We start from the raw sequence: 3,117 nt of genomic DNA on the forward strand, positions 1-3,117 counted from the left end.
CTCCACAATGGAGAGTCCAGGGTGTCGAACAGTGTTCCCCAAGCACTACCTTCTGTTGACAACCCACCAAGTAGGAGCGGAGCCACTGCCAAGCAGTACCCCCAACTCCCAACTCCGTGAGTCTCCCCAGAAGGATACCATGGTCGATGGTATCAAAAGCAGCTGAGAGATCAAGGAGAATCAACAGGGTCACACTCCCCCTGTCCCTCTCCCGACAAAAGGTCATCATACAGGGCGACCAAGGCTGTTTCGGTACCAAACCCAGGCCTAAAACCGGATTGAAACGGATCAAGATAATCAGTGTCATCCAAGAGCCCCTGGAGCTGGCCGGCCACCACCCGCTCCAGAACCTTGCCCAGGAACGGAACATTCGCCACAGGTCTATAGTTGTTCAAGTTATCTGGGTCCAAGGAGGGTTTCTTCAGGAGTGGTCTCACTACCGCCGCTTTTAGGCAGTCAGGGACCACTTCCTCTCGCAAAGAGGCATTGATTACCTCCTTGGCCCAGTCAGCGGTTCCGGTCCTACCAGCTTTCACCAGCCAAGAGGGGCAAGGATCCAGCACAGACGTGGTTGCCCGCACCAGTCCAAGGATCTTGTCAACATCCTCAAGCTGCACCAACTGAAACTCATCCAATAAATGAAGACAAGACCGTGGTCTGGATGCTTCATTGAATCCAACTGCTATAATATTGGAGTCTAAGTCCCGACGAATGCTAGCGATCTTGTCTTGGAAGTGTCCAGCGAACTCATCACAGCGGGCTACAGATGAATCTATAGTATCCCGAGGGCCAAGATGTAAAAGCCCTCGTACAGTTTTAAAAAGCTCCACTGGGCGAGAGAGTTAGGGTGAGCAGCGAGGTGGCCAAGTTTGCTGACTTCTCCAAACTGAGTGAACGGGCAGTAAAATGGCAAATGCAATTTAATGTGAGCAAGTATAAAATGATGCATGTTGGGGTAAAAAATCCTAATTTGACATATATGCTCCTGGGGTCTCAACTGGCAGTGATGGACCAGGAATGAGACCTTGGGGGATAGCTCAATGAAGATGTTGACCCAGGGCATGGCAGCTGTGAAAAAGGCAAATTCCTTGCTAGGGATCATTAGGAAAGGTATTGAAAATAAAATTGCTGATATAATAATGCTGTTATACAAATGTGTGGTGTGGCTGCATTTGGAATACTGTGTACAGTTCTGGTAACCTCACCTCAAAAAGGATATGTTACAGTTGGAAAAGGCTCAGAAAAGGGCACCAAGATGAATCAATGGTTGGAGCAACTTTCCTATGAACAAAGGTTGCAACATTTGGTTACAGGTTGCAGGGCGGGATATATATTGAAACAACAACAACAACAACAATAATAACAATAAAACAATTTGAGTCCTTTTAGTTGAGAGAAATGGTAAGAGCTGACATGATAGAAGTTTATAAAATTATGCATGGCATGGAGAGAGTGGAAACAGAAAAGTTTTTCTCCTTTTCTTATAACACTAGAAGTTGTGGACATCCATTGGAGCCGATTGCTGGAAGATTAAGGACAGATAAAAGAAAGTACTTCTTCACACAGTTCATAGTTAAGCTATGGAACTCGCCACCAACTTGGATGGCTTTAGAAGAGGATTAGAAACTTTATAGAGGATAACGGTATTAAAGGCTAGTATCCATGATAGCTATGCTCTGCCTCCATAGTTGGAGCCAGTATGCTTCTGAATACCAGCTGCTGGAAACCATGTGGTGGTGGGAGAGTGCTCTTGTGCTCAGGTCCTGCTTGCGGGCTTCCCATGAGCATCTGGTTGGCCACTGTGAGAACAGGATGCTGGACTAGATGGGCCATTGGCCTGATCCAGCAGGCTCTTATGTCCTTATGTGATCGCACTGATGGCAATGACACTCCTGTTGCTTATTGGTCAAAGTAAGTCTGCTTCAATGCATTTGATATAAAAGGAAAGCACTATGTATCTGTATCTGAAATCCAGTCAAGTTTATTTCACTCAAAGCAAATCATTATGTTTTATATGGGTGCAGTCTATACATATCTTAATAAACAAATAAAAGTTTGTTCTCGGCTTCCCCATTGTGTTTTGTTTGGATGTAGAACTTAAGCCAGGGATCATGGTTGGATGCACCTGCTTGCACCGGGGGAGGAGCAAAACAAAAGCAATATTTGCATCCAAGGAAAATAATTAACTATGGGTTACCATGATGTACAAACGGGACTATGTACTCATACAGCCCTCCAGCCTCATAGCCATTTTCTTCGCTAGCCATTTTGTCTAGCTGTTCTGCATTACAAGTTACACTAGATGCTAATAAGCTACCCAGCCTGGTGTTAGGTTTTGCTATTGACCTATAAAGCACTAAACGACTTGGAACCAGGATACCTAAAAGAACACCTTTCTCTCTATTGCCCTACTTACACTATCACTATGATCAGCTGATGAGGCTCCTCAGGCAGTGTCACAGCCTAGGAAAGTATGGCTAGCAGCCACTAGAAGGAGGGCATTTTCTGTGGTGGTGCCTGTGATGTCCTTCCCCAGCACCACCAGTGAAGCTCTCACTTGTGGCTGCCAGCAGACAGGAACATCAAGTTTTCTTCTTACCCTTTATAGCTCTAGCACAGATTTCAACAAATCCCCGTGCTAGGCCTTACTACCCCACACTCTGTATCCCTTTTAGCCAATAGACTGTGCCTTAGTCTCTGCCAGGCTATCTCAATACCTTGTGTCTATGGGTATAGGTAATTCACAACCCACCCACCCCTGCAGCCTCTTGTCTCTGAAGCATACAGCCCTGGGTTTCTCTGTGGGACTGGATACACTTTCCTCCGATCCGCCGCTGCCACCATTCGATACAACTGTTCAGCCTTGGTTACTTTGCTATTCCCCCTGGTATGTGTTCCCAGCTGAAGGAATCAGGCTTATGTTTAACCAAGAAAGTATTTATTTAATATTAGAAATAACAAGATTACTGAAGGAATGTTTCACAAGCATATGGTTTCATCTATATTCTGTTAGGTACTTGACTTCTTACTAATTGCCTCAGAACTCCAACTCACTCTCAACAACAACACCGACCATCCACCTCCAACCTCCCTCTCAACCTCTCAAACACCACCTCC

Source organism: Rhineura floridana, chromosome 2 (genome assembly GCF_030035675.1).
Source record: "Rhineura floridana isolate rRhiFlo1 chromosome 2, rRhiFlo1.hap2, whole genome shotgun sequence".
Lineage (NCBI taxonomy): Eukaryota > Metazoa > Chordata > Lepidosauria > Squamata > Rhineuridae > Rhineura > Rhineura floridana.